This window comes from Chiroxiphia lanceolata, chromosome 5, assembly GCF_009829145.1.
Source record: "Chiroxiphia lanceolata isolate bChiLan1 chromosome 5, bChiLan1.pri, whole genome shotgun sequence".
NCBI classification, from domain to species: Eukaryota; Metazoa; Chordata; class Aves; order Passeriformes; family Pipridae; genus Chiroxiphia; species Chiroxiphia lanceolata.
In genome coordinates this window covers 72,513,592-72,530,736 of record NC_045641.1, presented here as the reverse complement: position 1 = coordinate 72,530,736, position 17,145 = coordinate 72,513,592, and the positions used below count along the sequence as shown (strand labels likewise).

The window sequence follows — 17,145 nt, the reverse complement described above, 5'->3', positions numbered from 1 at the left end:
GCTTCTCAGAGCAGTTTCAGTGACCTTCTCCAGAACATTGCTGTGTTCTCAGGTTGGTTTTAGGTGAGGCTTTTTGTGGCGATGTGATTTTTTTATTGCTGTGATTTTGAAGAACATGTGGTGGTCTATGTATATGAGGAACTTTCTGAACTCTGCATTCAGCCTAATTTTCTGTTTCTGTTTGATTAAGACACACATAAGAGAAATTCCTTTTCTGAATAAGCTGCTTTATTTCGGTGAAGGAACTTTGAACTTGAAATGGTGTAATGAAAGCAAGTATTTGCATGGGGAAATGATGGTGTGTGTGTTTTACCCTTCAGGTTTCCTTGTGGGGCTGCAATCTACAGCTCAGACTTCATCTATGGCAAACCTGCTGCTGTGGTCAAGGGCTTTCCTAGGACAGAAGGTGCTGCAATAATAAATATTGTGGAATTCTTATGCATACATATAAATTATATTTGTATTTCAGCTATGCAGTAATGACCAAGGGATGATGATCTCTTCTAGTCAAGTGACAGTAGTCTTGCCTTTATTGCATTAGTCACGTAATGTAAACCAATTTCAGTTAATGTGGGGTAAGAAGCAAGGTTGAAATGGAATAACTCTTAAGTTGGATTGCTACCAGCTTGCTACACTGGCAGAAATGAAATAATTATTTGTCTGTTAATGGCAAACTGCCAAGAAAATGCTGGTTCTGATTTTAATGCATTTCAAGAACTTATTTATTAAGAATTATGTAACAGCATATAAACATAATATTGCTGCAGCTTTGGTAGCTTTGGAGGCTTCACTCTAAGAACTGACTTTTTTTTTCTTTGTGTTTCCAAGAACGAAACATAAAAGAATGTGGGGTTTGTGTTGTATGGGATTTTTTTTTTATTGTGAATACGATAACTTGGTAAAATGTCGTACCTGAATAATATTTTCTTATTATAACAACTTCTTTTGGAACTGACTGAACCAATGTTTTTGTCCTACATTATTTCCATATTAAAAATACTTTGTGAGGTAAAGAAATGATTTCATGGTGATGCCAGGTCACTTCTCACAAAATCTAGAAATTGTTCTCATATGGGGTATTATGTCCTATGCAAAGTATGTGCTTTTCCACATCACATTAATCTCAAGGGCAAGAAGGACAAAAATGACTGGAATAAAGAGCAGAAAACCACAATTTACATTTTAGAAAGGACATTCCTTTGTTTTTTTTTTTTATTCGAAAATATATCTGAGAAAATGAACAATAGGAGTGTCTGGGTGAATTCATGCTGGTAGAGTTTGAGGTTTGTTGTTTTTTTTTTTTTTTCCCCTCTGCTGCACATCAAATATAGATAAATCTTGTTACTTCTAATGCTCATCACTGTTGGACATGGCCTTAAAAAATTTAGCTACCTCTTCTGAAGATCTGGGCTAATTAAACTTTCATTTATCTTCTGAAACAAAAGGAGTAATGTTTCACTCTGCTATTGACCATGCAGAGAGTCCCACTTGGCTTCAAGTGGAGAAGGTACTACAAGTATGAGTTTATCCAGTGCTTGGGGAAGGTGGGACTCCTGGGGTGTTTGTGCTGTGAGGTTTTTTGGGATTTGTTTTGTTTTGTGCATGCTGTGAATGCTGTGGGTCAGTCATTAGAGCTTTCCATCGGTTCTAACAGGAACTGTTGCTTGTTACTTGCTCCTGTAAATGCTGATAAGAGGCTGTGCTGAGCAGTGAGTGCACTCACATTTGATTTCTGTGTAGCACAGGTTTGAAAGCCAGTGGTTTGGTGTTGATTTCCCCCCCCCCCCCCTTAGATTGTTTCTGAACCTCTCCTGTGAGTGTTTCAAAACGTTATTGAATGCTTTGCCAGCTGCATTTGTCTAGTCCTTTTGGAAGACTTATTACCTTTCCTGTGATAATCAGAGACACACAAAATTATTGTTCTTGTAGTCATGCCTCACAGACCTGGCCTAACACAAAGAACAATTAGCTACAGTGTTCCTGAAAGCAGATTGGCAAAGGAAACTGGTACTAACCTAAACTGTTAGATTTTGAGAGCAAAATATGTGCCTTCTGTTAAATGATACATAAGTTAGGAGTGCTTCTGCCCATTAGTGTTATCCCGTGCTTGCTTTATTTAGCACAGAGCATCCACTTGCAAAGTCAAGGTTATACCGTTGTAGCTGGTTTGTAGAGCTTTATTTCAAAAATTCTCATTACCAGTAGTTTCAGTTAAACTCTGGTAGGGAAGTCTCAACACAGGCAGCTGATGCTATGGCAGAAAACCACCTTTCATTCTACAGTATGGAATTATTTAGCTGCAGTTGATCAGGTGAAAAATGAATCATTTTTTGTGCTTCTGTCAGTAAAGAGAATTCTTAATCACTGCAGCTGAATTTAATATTGTGTGCAACTGGTATATTATAGAAAGAGCTATAGCTTGATACTTTTTTATGACACTGAATAAAATTTTCATTGCTGTAGATGCCTCTTCTTTCCAACTGAAGAGCCTGCCTGAACTGAGACATTGTCCAGCAATAGCTAATAAAGATGTTTGAATGTTGCTTTTAACTCAAACAATTAAAATCTCATTAATGTGTTGAAAAGTGGCCCATTTTCTAACCATAAAGTGGTATTTTCACTTAATATTTGTTTAATCTTAGAAACTATGTAAATATACTTTAAAACTTTTTATAGTTATAATGTATAACCACACTAAGTCAAATGAATTGGTGTGTTCTTAATGTAATACGTAAGGATTAATATTAATAACTTGACTGTGCTTTGTGTTTTTTTCCCAAAGCATTTATTTAAAAAGGAAGCATTAAGGATTTTACTTGATGCTGCAACAAGAAAGAAAATAGAAATTAAAAAAAAGGAAAACAAATGCAAACTCTTTGGGAGTATCTGTATTTTTGCCCATATAAGTGCCTATATGGCATTTCCATAAGGGCCTAATATGTGAAATATTGCCCACTTAAAGGCATCATTGAGGCTCTTTGTAGGTGTTACAACTCCCTGCTTGGTTTGGAGATTGATGCTGTCAAACTACTGGTTTGTGCTGGTCTCTTTGGAGATAGAATTGTTCTATGTCTCTGTGAGAATCAGCATAGGAGTGAAGGAACTGGATGACTTCATGGTCAGTGTGTGCCTTGAGTGAATATAAAAAGATTTGTGTGTGGATTTTTTTGTTCAGCTCGCAGCTATCCTGTCATGGGATAGCTCAGGTATTGGGGGTACCTTTTGGTTCAGGTTGTTTCATTAGTTTCTACTTGATATCTACAGATTCTTACATTATATGAAGCATAAGGAGGAAAAATACAGCTTTCCTCAAATAATTTGCACTGTCCTGCAGCTTCATGGTGGAGAGTTTGGTCACTATGCAGCTCTCCTACTCAGACTTTGTTGTTTTTTGGGGTTTTTTTTATGTTTCAACTACCTGGTTTACTCACAGTGTACTCATCCTGCTTAGATGTAGTAGAAAGAGAATATTTTTAAGTATGCTTTCTATAAAATACTTTTTATAGAAACAAGATGTGCATCTCTTATCCCCCAAAAGCCTTTTAACTTTGTTAGTCTCTGTCTTTTTTGAAGAAGGTCAAAGCATCCTGCTCAGCCTCTTTTTGTCTGTTACGTTTGCTGTTTCAAAAACTGTCTCATTGATTGTGAGTTTTGGTTTTGAAAAATATCCACGCTTTGCTATTGACTATTTTGAAGGTTTTGTGTGTAGGTGGATTCCATTTGCTCTCAAGAATGAAGCTCTGAGGCCTTAATTAGTTGTTTCTTGATTTTGATTGGAATTCTGGAAATTGAAAGTGTCAGGGCTCATCAGAATTGGTGCAATTTGAATGGGATCCAAAAAAATCCTTCCCTGTGAGGGTGGGGAGGCCCTGGCACAGGTTGCCCAGAGAAGCTGTAGCTGCCCCATCCCTGGAAGTGTTCAAGGCCAGGTTGGATGGGGCTTGGAGCAACCTGGGATAGTGGAAGGTGTCCCTGCCCATGGCAGAGGGTTGGAATGAGATGATCCTTAAGGTCCCTTCCAACCCAAGCCAGTCCATGATACTGTGAATTAGATTTGTAAGACCTTACAAAAAAAAAAACCATTTGCAGGTTGGTAAACAACTGAGTTTGGGGAGGAGGGGAGAGGAATTTATGAAATCATGTCTAGATGTAGTTGAAAAAAGAGCTTTGATTAAAAACACATGAAAAAATGGCAAAGTCTTGAAAACAAACAGACTTATTGTCATATATTAGCAGGACCTAGAGAGCTTATTTTTTGGCCATGTAACTTCAGATCTCCCTTGACTGAATGGTGTTTTGAGAACCAGAGGAGGATCTCCAGATTCAGGAATGGATGTTTGAAATTGCCTTTTTTACCCCTACCTGAGAGTTGTCACACTTTTCCTGGGAAGCAGCCAACATCTAGGGAAGCCTCATGCATTCCATGAAGGATGTTGCTGTGGGGAAGAGTAAATCTGCCTATGTGCTGGTGTTTACATCTGGCAGGTTAACATTGCAGTACATCTTCACAGCTTGTTGGTCTCGTGTGTTTGCAGCTCTTTGGCTTTGAGCTGCAGAAGTTTGGACCTCCCGCATGTTTTTACAGTGCATGGTACCTTTTCAAAGGGAATTTGGGGAATTTTGCTGGCCAGTGCTTGAAATCAAGGGAGAGACCTGGCCAAGGAAGTCTGAAAACAGCAAAACTGACATGATGGGCTTTATTGCTGCTTTTCTCTTTATCTTGATTCTTTTCTTGTTTATTCTGCTAGTGGCAGCAGGATCTGAATCCTGCTTTTGAACTTCAGAGGAAAACTTACCATTTCCCCTGGCTTGTGTTGAGCACTTAATTTGAGGTAATGGTCCCCTGCAAAAACCAACCAAACAAAGGAAGTAAGTAAGTAACTGGTTGTTCAGCTGTAAGGAAAGGTCTTTGGAAAAGTGTTGACTTCTGCCTTGGTCTGACTCTGGAGTTAATGTGAGGAGTTGATTAGTCAGTTAGGAAAAATTTGAAAAAGAAAGCATTTCCTTACTTCAAGTTCTTGAGAAGAAAAGGCCTTAGGGAATATGAAGGATGTCTCTTTCTGTTGTTCCAATGCTTGGAGTCTGGTTATCATAGAACCATAGAATAGTTTGTGTTGGAAGGGACCTTAAAGATCAGCTGGTTCCAACCCCCCTGCCATGGGCAGGGATGACACTAAGCTTTTACATTTATTTTCACTTTGTTATACAACATAATTTTTAACCAACCCATTATCTTTGTGACAAACCTTTTTGTGGTTACTTCCTATCTTTTATTTGACCCACTGATCCTGAGCAGTCATCTATAAAAATATCTTCTCCCTGATTCTCATCCCATACCTTGGATTTACCCCCCAAAAATGTACCTTTTTCAGAGAATTCAAATACTGAATGGTAGGGGTCATGTTTGTGTACAAAAACTTAGGTTTATTGTTTTCATTATAGCCACAACTAACTGTTTGCATTTAACAACCACAGTGGTTTGAGATGTGAAGAGATTGATTTAGAAGTGACAGCACCAGCCTGTACCATGAGCTGATCTGTAGAACCTCTCACAGGAGAGCAGAAGCAGTGAGCTAATAATCTGCCAGGTTCAATTTTATTATACTTAGATCACAAGTTGCTACATTTTTTATATCTTAAACTCTGCTTAAAGTAATGCCACCTACATACATTTAAAGTTTGCTTAGCTTCATAGAAATATCTTCAGGGTTGGTTGTTCCCCTCCACTGTAGGCAGAATATCTTGAGATTTGTCTTTTTTTTTGTTTGTTTGTTTTTTTTTTGCCTTTCTGAGATGAGCAGCCTAACATTTTCTATAGTTAGTTGCTGAAAACGTCTGATTTTTCTGTACTTCTGAGTTAGGATCTTCAGATTTAGCCCTGTGGTTGGTTTTGGTTTGTTTGTTTGTTTATCCCCCTGAGTGAGTTAAGATGTTATTATAATTCTGGGTGATTTAAAGCCATAGTCATCCTGTTGTTGTGAACTAGGAACTAAATTCCAGACATATTTTCATTAATTATAAACTTAAAGTAATCTTGGGCTGGAAAATGTTGCTTTCCTTTTTGTTACTAGTGGCCTTTTAAATGTTGATTTGTGTTGCCAGGGACACAAATTAAGTTTTGTAGTAGATAACACAAGAACTTGCTGTTTACCTTTATCAAATAAATAAATTTCAAAGACTTTAATGGCATAAATTGCCTCAGGGGCATTTCCTGGTAGCTGGTGCTTAGTTGGCCCTTGTATCTCCCAGGTGCTATTTAACTACCAGTTAGTGTCCAACTAGAGATTATAATTAGTGCTGAAACTGTTGTTGTGATCACTTTCTACAGGGTTTTTCTTAAATTAATGTCTTTATTGAGACAAAATGCTGTGGCTTCACTTAGTGCTGGTTGAGAAGGAGGTAATGGGTTGAGATGGAGAAATAAACTTTCCTCTCTCTCACGTTTGCCTCACACTTGCACCTCTGCAAGGTCCAAGTGCACTTGACACCGATTAAATTTCCTTTGACAGAGTGCAGCAAACCCAACAAAAATCAGCTCTTTGTCTTCCATTGACTCACAGCTGATTGCAAGGAAAAGAAAAACGTAGTTTGGTGTCTATTGGCTGCACAACGAAGTAAGAAATGAAAGCTCCAAACAAAAAGAAATCTATGGTTATATAATAGCAGTAGCTGCTATAAAATGCCTATTCCTTTGGTTAGTAACAATTAAGAAGTGGTGTGCATTATAATCCCCCTCACATGCTCAGGGAGGGGGAGACACATGACACGGAACACGCGGGTGTTGGATGAAGGTCTCATGGAAGGTGCTCATCTTCAGCAAGGACAAATGCTTGTGGAGGCAGCTGGAAATCAAGCTTGCAGGCCCGACTCTGCTTTCTGCAGGTGCCATCTGTGCCTTCCTACAGCCATGAAATTCATAGCAGCTGCACACTTCAATATTTTACCTGTTATTATCCAGCATGGGCTTTCAGTTAGAGACATTTCAAGTTCATTAGATAGGAGCTGACTATTTGCAGATACAAGTTACCTGAAAAAAATTATTACTTAACAAACTCGCTATATTATTCTCTATGCTGAAATCGAGTTACTTTGAGGGTGTTTCAACATATACAACAAAATGATTTGTTGTCTTCTACTTTTTCATGTGCCATAAGCACAAAACCCCCCCTTAAATTAGTGAAGTTTTTTTTTAAAACATCTCTTGAAATTAAGTTCTCTTAACATATGGATGATATGAAGTCTCTTTCACTCTTGAGCACTTTAACTTTGTCTTGTGTGTAAAGGCACAGCAAAGAAGTGGGCTTTTGATGGTTGAAATGGTTTGTCATCTGCAAGATGTCAATCACAAAAAAAAAAGCACTGTAGGCCTTTGGAAAAGGGGCTGGATTTCTGTCTCCCACAGTTTTTGCTGCTACTGAGCACTGTCTTAAGTCCTTTGCTTTGTCCTGTGTAAGAATACTGGAATTTGGGGGGTTATTAGCAGTGACTTATAACTCTTTTTGCCAAGCAAAGGGTGATTGAAGTTAACCTTTAAACCCTCTGGAAAATCACTGGTTTGCATAAGAACTTTCTTGTGTAGTTGGAAATGCAGAGCAATGTTGGATGTTCCTGCTGATGTTAAAGACAAAACTGACTTGAAACTGAATTTTTTTTGTTGGTTTGGGTTAATGCTAAACTGAACCATTTTGAATTTCCAAATTATCTGCAGTGACTGCTTAATCCTGGTATCTTAATTATTTTATGTTCCTGATGTGGACTCTGCAAACTACTGTTACCTCAGTGCTCATATAAAACCAGGCTAAATGATCCTACAGAAGGATGCTGTGTAAGCAACCTATGGTAGCAGAAAAGAACAGCCTTTGCTTGCAAAGATAGCAGCAGTCCTTCATGATTTTTAAAAATAGAACAGGCTCTCCAGAACTGACTATAAATTGATATGATGTGGAAATCCAAATTTTCTGGCGGTGCCTGGGAAGTGGAGAATTGTTTACTCAGGAGCTGCAATATCAACTGTTTAAACAAAGTGAAGGGACTGTTGGATTCTGCCTGTAGTGCAAACGCAGGCTGCATGGTGAGTTCAGTGGCAAAGGAGTCGTGGAATCAGAGTGGTTTGGGTTGGAAAGGACCTTAAAGATCATCTTATTCCAACTCCCTGCCATGGGCACAGACACCTTCCACTAGCCCAGGTTGCTCAGAGCCCCATCCAACCTGGCCTTGGACACTTCCAGGGATGGGGCAGCCACAGCTTCTCTGGAAAGGGAGATCTGGTTTCATTCTTCATTAGTTCTACTTGTCCTTAGCTCCACTGGTGCAAATAAACCAGAATTTTATTCCTTTTTTTTTTTTTTTGCAATTGCTGTCAACCAGACTTACCCTAAAGGAATGAAATGAAAGCAAATGCAACACCATCATACTACTGGTTTTATGTGCTACCACTTTTATATTGCCTAAATACCTGGATGACTTGCCCAACTGTACTTTTTCAGAGATGTGCATGATTAATGACATACATGTTTTAACTTGAATTGTTCTTTTAAAATGCCCTCCTATGGTTCTGTCAGCTACAACTAATAACAGGAGCTAATTCAATATGCTTTCTGGTAACCTCTACAACCCAAACAGCTCAATGAATGTGTGAATACACAGACCTAATTCTGATTTCTGTTAAATGGCACTCAAGTGTATTACTCAGTCTCTTTCTCTTTAAGTATGCTTTCTCATATATGCTTTTTGAAGAATTGGTGCAAAATATTTAGTCATATGTAGGCATGGCAAGAGTTTTTTGCTGTGTTTGAAGAATTAATAGTCAAGGGTGAAATTGTACAGGTAAGGCAGGAATGTAAATTCCTTCTCTCTCTTTTCCCAACAGCTGTAACTCTGAAGGCTTAAAACTGCATTAAATAAATTCAAACCTGTTGTTCCTGGAAAGAAAATGCCCTTCACACACTTGCAAGGAGAAAAATGATGGGCAGAACTCTGAAGATCACAGTTAAAACTTTTCTTTTATATCAAACTGCTTTGTAATATTCATTTCACTCTTTTTGGTTTATGTATCAACATGTTTTTGTAGCACTTACTTTTCAACACTTCAGTAGAGCCTGAGGGAGTAATTCAGGGTTGAATTTGAAGATATTATCCAATTTTTTTCTGTTTCTGAGAAGATCTTAATAACAAAGAAGCAACTTCTTCTCTGGCTCATATGGAAAGGGATGTAAATGCTTTTGTTCCTGATAATGCAGGATATGGTTTTTAAAAAGCAAACACACACAAAGCTATATGGGAATCACAGATGTAGGCTTCTCACTCAGGTAAGCAGGACTTGAGTGCTCCAGAGAAAATGGACACAAGCAGATGTGGGATTAATGGTGCAGTGAAGTCTGGGCTGGACAAGTCCTCTCTTAATTCCGGTTGAGGTGTGGGGTTGCTCAGGGGAAGATGGGGAGTAAACCCCTTTGATCTTCTGCAGTCAGGTGAGGATACGAACAAGTCAGTGAAGACAAACAGCTTGATGCTCTTTGTATTCTCCTAATAAAGTGTCTTGCTTCCAGTTTTGTCCCCACAGGTAAAAGCAGTAGCCAAAACAGGCTGATTAACAGATCCTCTTAATTTGGGAACACCTTCTGTTTATCCATAGGGTCAGAAAGAGCAGAACAGTGATGTAGCAGGACCTTCTCCCCACTGGTACACACTTAAATTCTCTTGTCAACATTTCCTGTGTTCCACTTTGACACTTGATGTGGAGACACCACTTTGCACTTGCCACAGGCTTTTAAAACACTTCCAGCCAGGGTGCTGCTTGCACTGATTTGTGACAGGCGAGTTTTTTTCCTTGCTAGAAGCCAAACACCAGTGCCAGATTTACTTTTACACAGGTTATTATAGAGCTGCTGAAGGAGGACTTCTGATTAACAGTGATGAGAGGATAATTGGGACCATCTGACCCAGATGTGGTAAAAGGCCTCCCTAACTTGCAGCACCTGATCCTCCTCAGTGCTCTGTCCAAAACAAACATACCTTTCACCACCACTACCTCAAGACATTTACAAATCCATCTGTACTTTGAATATGATGGTGCATCTTTTCAGATTGTGGCCTCAAAGCTAAGTAATTCATAGTGGTGTAGGCTCCCTGTGTATCATCCATTACCCAAAAGAACTGACTGAAATGTTCTGACCTTGTTAAAATTACAGATGTGTCTCCTTGGAGATAATGACTCAAAATTTGAAGGCTACTCTTTCCATATTTTTTTTTTTGTGGCTAATTGTTACTTAACTTAAAGACTGAAAGGGATTTAATTTAAAAGATTTCCTACTTGTAATCAAGATGCTGCTTTTCTGTATTTAAAAAAAAAAAAAACAACCAACCACCAAACCCCCCAAAAAAGACAAAAAACCCACCCAAACTTTTTGAAAGCAAACTTCACTTTTTTTTTTTTAATGCTTTCTCTGTAAGGTTTTTGTCAGTGTCATAAACTGCTTTGTGTTTCCTGAACTTCATTTAAACACAGGGTTACTTTGGTTGACGTGAATTAAGACATAGTTTTGATAGCCCAGTAAGCTACCGAACGCCTGTGAAGAAAATAAAACATGATTTAAGGTAAAAAGATTTGTTACCATGCCAGTCTAGTTTTCCTTCTGTGTGAGTGGAAGGGTTGCAGTTGCTTTGGAAATGTGTGACTGAAAGAGACCACTTGATTTTGAAAGCAACTTCTTGTTCTTCCCAGTTTTCCTCCTGCACTGCAGACTATTGATTTAATAAGTTTAGTCAAAGAAGTTTTGGAAAAAAACATCAGTGGGAAGAGATAATCAAATCAGACACTTTGCATTTTCATGGAATTGAGATTGTTCGGTCTGGTGAAGAGAAAGCTTCAGGGTGACCTAATTGTGACCTTCCAGAACCTGAAGGAGCTACAAGGAAGATGGAGACTGTTTCCAAGGGCCTGGAGTGACAGAAGAGGGGGGAATGGCTTCACACTGACAGAGAGGAGGTTTAGATTGGATATTAGGAAGGAATTCTTCCGTGTTGAGGCCCTGGCACAGGTTGCCCAGAGAAGCTGTGGCTGCCCCATCCCTGGAAGTGTCCAAGGCCAGGTTGGATGGGGCTCTGAGCAATCTGGGCTAGTGGAAGGTGTCCCTGCCCATGGCAGGGGTTTGGAATGAGATTATTTTTAAGATCCCTTCCAACCCAGGCCAGTCTATGACAGTCTCTAAACACATCAACCTTGTTCAGTTTGTTGGTAATGCCATCATACATTCAGATGATGAACTATGCCTTGGTCCCCCCTTTTCCCATCATCACTAAGAAACCCCTTGCTTGCTGTGAAGGCTCCAGGGTGTGATGCAAGTAGCTGTTTGGCATAGACAGGGATAGCACAGACTTCACAAATGTCTATGAGTGACATCTGAGGGTATGAGAATAATCTGATGTTGTAAAAAAGCTGTTGCAAGCAAAGGAAATCAGCTCTTAATCTTAGAAAGGGATTTTCCCCCCTATAAGAGCTAAAAATCTTACTCTTCTCTCTGTATCTCCTCCCTACCATAGAGTTCTTTGCATATGTGGTGTTTATTTCCTCGTGATCTGAGATGCACATTGTCACCAGTGTGACTTTACAAGTTTAGAAGTGTCAAACACATTATGTAGTGTATTGTGTGGAACTGGTCATCTTGGTTCCCCTTGCAAAGAAAGTCCTTTTCTGTGGCATCTCTTAAAAGAAGCTCTTGCTTTCAACTGCTCACGGCCTACTTGTGGTATTTATTTACATCTACACATCTCTTCAGAGCTGCCTCTCTTGTTTTACCTATTTGTGTTAATTACAAAAAACTGTAAGTTTTGTTGCCTTTTTCTTTTTTTGTACAATATACTTGGGAGCAGGTAGCAATTTATACTGCATCCTTGCTAGATATTCAACAAGGCTGGACTCCTTTCTTGCTGGTTTGACTATTGCTTTATTTCTTTGCATTTTTAAGATGTGAAGATCTCCTTCTACAAGTATGTACTGGAAATGCAGCTCTGGCCTACAAGGCTGCAGTGTGTGAACAAAGACTACTTTAGTATTTTCCTTGAGACTTTCATAAAATAAAATACATAAAACATCTCCATTAAAATGTCTGGATTGATGAAGGGAAGGGGGAAAAAAAGGCTTTTCCTCCAGCAGTGGCTTGATTAATGGATTTATTGTTTGTACAGATTTTGTCAGGAAGCCATATGGCTTGAGGAAAACAAAGAGGAAGTGGCTGATGTTGGGAATCTGATTTAATAGGGGTCCCTAAGGACAGAATGTGGCTCTTATCCTCACTCCTTCCCACTCAGTTTGCAAAGTGGTCTGAGAAGAGCTTTAGGGCTTCAATAGAGCAGAAGATAAAGCGGCTCTGTTGGAGTGGAAGTGTTGGTCCCTGCTGCTAGATCAGCATCACAGCTGCTCCATTCTCAGGTTAAGAATCCACTGTTCTTTGGCTGGTGTGTAAAGTATCCTGGATAATTAACAAGGAACAGCAACTGCAATGTTTACTGCTTGTATATTGGCAGCTGATCAGTTTGCAATAGTTAAAGACAACTCTTTTACATCTCAAAGCTGAGCTTTCACAGTTTGGAATGAGATGATATTTCTCTCCTCTACTGTTCCTTCCCCCAGCACAACTCAAACATATGTGCCTCTGGATTAACTAAATCACCATCTGTATCCTAAAATCAGATCTATTTTCCTAATCTAACATGTGTATAAGTAACTGGGGCTTAAGCATTGGGGATCTAACTTGATGTGGTGGGTTAAATGAATGTTCTGCATTTTGTATGACTGTTTGACTGTAGTTATGGCTACGTGGTGAATAATGGAACTGCAATCAAATACATTAGGGATTTTTAACAAGCATATCTTCCTTCTATGAAATTATAGGTTCTCAGCTGAGAGGCATAAACTCACCAAAAATTGTTATGGTCCTTTCAGAGCTGAAGTAAAAGGCCCATGTGATGAACCATTACTAAATGTTAGTGGGTCCACAGAGTGGAAAGCACAAAACATCACCAAAACATTTTCTGACAACCCAGGAATTTAATTAATACTGGTTTGTGAGTGCAAGCTACATATTCAGTCAGTGGTGGTGAAAATTATTTGATATGAGATTTTTGGAGCTCCTGAACGTCCTATTATGAAGTTTTTGGCCATAATGAGAGAAGCAATTACCCCTGTAGGGCTTTGATGCTCAGTGTGCATCTAGTGTTTTACAACAGGCAAGTCCTTTCTTTCCAGATTTTTAAGAGGTGTTTGTCGCTTTTTGAACTCTTAGGGCATTCTTATGCTGGAGTTGGTACTTAACTGCATCTTTTCTTATAACTCTGAGAGATACTGGGAGACAAACATTTTGCCTGGACAAAATTTAGTGTGTGACAGCAGTGGAAGAGGAGATGCCAAAATACTAGAAGCAGGTTTTTCTGATATAGATCACTTCTTTTATGCTAAAGTTCCCATTTTAGAGTTACACATAATATATAAGTTTCTTTAAAATACTGTTCAGAAAGTCTTTGGTGATGAATGTTTGAAAACAACCACCTCTCACTATGACATAGTGTTAGGCAATGTTTGTAAGTCTGTCACAATGATGCTGTTAAACATGGCTGTAGTAAGCATCCCTTCCAAGCTGATTAATATTAGTCTTAATCAGCAGTTTGGGATTTGTTACCCTTTGCCTAGTTTGTGTGACTGTTTATGCATTATTGGTTGTGATTCACTACTCCGAGGGAGGCAGGGTATGCAGTTTGAGGGCACTTGGAGGTTTTTATGTCTGGAACAGCTCCAGTCTCAGGATTATTTTCCTTAAAAAGAAAATTAGGAAAGATTATTTCACAATCTCCTATATTTACAATTTAGCAGTGGTAGATGCTCATGACCACCTAATACAGTGCTTAGTTTTTTTCCTAACCTTCTGGAAAGCTGTTGAAATGCTGTTTGCCACACTTAGTTATTTATAGCAGGAAAATGTATAAGAAGCAGCAAATTAGGTTCAGTATTCCACATTTCTTTTGAACTAACTTTTTAAAAATAAACTGCTATTTGTATGTAGCAGGCTGTTACAGATCTACAGATGCTGGGAGAACACTCTTTTTTTCCAAAGCATTAAAAGGGAGGAGTGGGAATAGGACTTTATCCTCAAGAAAAAGTAGTTTTACTAATGTATAGCAATATTTCAATTTCTTTCTTCTAGGAACTGACCCTGTCAAGCAGAGTTGACACCTATGCCTGGAGCAGCAGGTTGCTCTAAGCCCACTGCATAAAGAGATCTCTGTCTGTTTTCATCTGCAGGTAAGCTATGAACAAAAAGCTTCAAATTGGGCAGCAGATCTTCAGGAAGAATTTCTTCACGATGGTGAAGCATTGGAAGGGTCTGCCCGGGGAGGTGGTGGAGTCCCCATCCCTGGAGGCGTTCAGGGAACAACTGGACGTGGCGTTCAGGGAACAACTGGACGTGGCGCTCAGTACCATGGTTTAGTTGACAAGGTGGTGTTTGATCCAAGACTGGACTCAGTGATTTTGGAGGTCTTCTCCAGCCTTAGTGATTCTGCATAAGGGGTTGTCCTCAGCTCTGCAAGTCAGACATTGCCAAAACTCCAGAAAAGCAGACAGGAAGAGTAAACAGAAGAAGCAGGTAATGGTTTTCCTGACAACATGATTAATTTTTGATATCAGAAATATCAGAACTTACAACCCATTGCTGTAAAAATATATACTGTTAGACTATGTATTGGTATGACTTTTCTTCTCTGTTTGATTTTTTTTTTTTTCCCCCAAGCCCCCTGTTTTATGATGTAAATGAGATTGGTGAAGCAAGTGAAACTCAGAACGCACTTCCTTGCTTAAATCTGGTTTACCTTATGTACACATCAGCTTTTCAGTGGTAGACTTCTGTATGAGTCACACCTCCTTGTGTTTCTGTGTGTGACTACCATTCTGCAACTCCTGCTGCTGCAAACACAGTTATCTGTAGTAGTATTCAGTTGATAACTGGAGCAGGTGAGGGAACCAGTATAACTAAAGAGAATAAAATTCTCTAGTCCTTTGCAAAATGATAGCTTGTCTCTTGTTGAAGTTCTGTGTATCAGAAGTACAGATGAGGATAAATGTACAACAGCTTTATCTTGCTGCAGAAAAAGCTGTGTAAGGATAGATAGTAATATTGCATGACTGAAAGGATTTACTTGCATTGTCCTTAATATAATGTAGAACTAGTAGAAATTCTTCTGCACATATGTAAAATGCACTCTGTGCTATATGGGAGCTTTGCCAAAGTGTAGCATGTGTGTGAGTATGTACAGCATAAAAAATGCTGTGTTGTCTTAGAGTCTGGCTTTAGACACTGTCTTAAGGTGTCCTGTATTTGAGAAGGGTTTTTTTGGTTATTCATTGGAGTACTTGCAGTCTCACATTGCAGGCATGTTACGTGTCTCTTTAATGTATATCAGTTGGTCATTTTTCTTCTAAAACAAACATTTTCGGGGAAGGAATTACTGCCTGCAACCAACAACATGTTCTTGCTAAAGATTGTGGTGGTTCCGTGTGGTGCAATAGTACCAGCAATGAAGACTGTCCTGCTGGCTGAAACAGGGTGCAGAATTTGTAGAGACACTGGTCTCTCACTTTTCCCATGTGGCATTTAGCCAGAGCATGTGTACGTTAACCTGTAACTCCAGGAAATTTGGAATGCGCTGGTTTGGGCCAGGTTTTCTCCCGCCAAGTTAAAACATTTAAGAATTTGTTGTTGATGGTATTTGAATAAATTCCTTTCAGTGGAGCCAGTTTGTGGCTATCTGCCAGGTGACTGCAGTGTCACTCCTTTATTTGTCGCTTTGAAACAAGTCATAGTGAGTTACAGTCTTTGAATGATTTTATTGTGTGAGAACAGAAGGTATGTGCCTGCTGAAAATTCATCAGGATGGTGCTTGCCCATCCTCATGTGGGGAGAGTTACTTATTTACCTCTACTTGTTTCGAATAAAGCAATTTGGTTTGTCATCATAAGCATCACTAATCTAATTTGTTGTTATTATATGACTTCCTTTTGCTGTCTGTTTTGGGGCATGAGACAAAGGGTCAGCTTGTAGTGCGTGGTTTATTAAAACATTTTTTCCCAGCTGAAATCATGGAATCAGAGTTTTGTACTTCAAAAAAAAAAGATCAATCCACTTTTATTCAGTGTTAATAAATAAAACGATGAAGAAAAGCAACATTATATGTATATAAATCAGTGGTTCCTACATGTTTTTGATAGTCTTTACCGCCTGGTTCCTTCATCTTGGAGAGAAGGCAGTAGAACTGAAAAATGCTTAGAGGAAGGTAGTAAAGTTGAGAGATGTGAGCAATTCAGCAATTTAGGAATTTTCAGTCCAAAAAAAACCCCAACTTAATGTGGGAGGGAAGCCTATGAAATGCTGAATGAGGTGAAGGCAGACAGAACTTGTTTTGTTCATTCTGGCAGCACAAGAACCAGTGGACATCAGATAAAGCTGGTCAGAACCTAGATCAGAACAAACAAACAAAAGCAGGTCATTTCATACTGGCAGGAATTAGATCTGTAGAATTCCTTGCTGTGAAGCTGTGGAGACTGAAGAGAGGAAGAGAATTCCTCTGGATGATAGTAAATACACATCACACCTCTGGTCTTGGTCCACTATGCTGCCTCTTACAGCCTTTGGGTGTTGTAGGTCCTCTGGAGTTGTCTCTGTGACTTTGAAAACAAGGATTTTTGGGGGCTACAGTAGGTGGTTCGGGGCCCTTACACTTCTTCATGAAACTTTCAGTTGATAAGTTAGAATTTCAGTCATGTCTCTACTTGATTTCAGAACAGAGGAGTGACTTTCGCAAATGCTTTTCTTTCACAACTTCAAATATGAGAAGTGGATAAAAATACACTTTTTTTTTTTTTTGAAGCTCAGTGTAGGTCTGATGACCCTCTAAATTGAATTAACTTGCACAAAGTCTTAAATACAGTTGAGAAAACTTGTTTTTTGAGAGACATTTCAGAGGCATTCAGGTTTTGCACAGTGATATTGCATTCATGTTTGCTGGTGGTATCTGCTGAAAGAAAATGAGTAGATGGGACAAGGTCCTGGGTGCTCTCTAAAAGGATCTGTGCTTCAGGGAGAGTTTTTCTCTGAC

The 17,145-nt window shown here is 39.0% G+C and overlaps 1 protein-coding gene across 2 annotated transcripts in view; it reads left to right on the top strand.

The window, feature by feature from the left end:
• RASSF8 (Ras association domain family member 8) overlaps positions 1-17,145 on the top strand; it is an 82,782-nt gene that overhangs the window by 22,025 nt on the left and 43,612 nt on the right. For both annotated transcript variants that reach the window (XM_032688431.1, XM_032688428.1), the window contains exon 2: positions 14,199-14,296. The gene's annotated coding sequence lies outside the window, so the exon portion shown is untranslated. The remainder of the gene's footprint in view (positions 1-14,198; positions 14,297-17,145) is intronic.